This window comes from Limulus polyphemus, unplaced genomic scaffold, assembly GCF_000517525.1.
Source record: "Limulus polyphemus unplaced genomic scaffold, Limulus_polyphemus-2.1.2 Scaffold6636, whole genome shotgun sequence".
Lineage (NCBI taxonomy): Eukaryota > Metazoa > Arthropoda > Merostomata > Xiphosura > Limulidae > Limulus > Limulus polyphemus.
In genome coordinates this window covers 43,032-43,522 of record NW_013672246.1, presented here as the reverse complement: position 1 = coordinate 43,522, position 491 = coordinate 43,032, and positions in this window count along the sequence as shown.

Here is a 491-nt window from a genome sequence, read left to right as displayed (position 1 = left end):
TCTGTCTGATTCTACTTATAAGGCAGAGACCTGGTTCTGTCTAATTCTGCTTATAAGACACACACACACACAACCGGTTTTGTCCAACTCTACTTATATAGCACAGAACTGATTCTGTCTAATTCCATTTATAAGACGCAGATCTGACTCTGTTTAAATCTACTTATAAGACACAGAACTGGTTCTGTCTAACTACTTATAAATCACAGAAATGATTCTGTCTAATTTTACTTACAATACACAAAACTGGTTCTGTTTAACTTTTCTTATAAAACATAAAACTGTTACTTTCTAATTCTACGTATACGGCACAGAAATGGTTCTGTCTAACTCTACTTATAAGACTCAGAGGTGGTTCTGTCTAACTCTACTTATAAGGCACAGAAATGGTTCTGTCTAACTCTACTTATAAGACTCAGAGGTGGTTCTGTCTAACTCTACTTATAAGACTCAGAGATGGTTCTGTCTAACTCTACTTATAAGACTCAGAG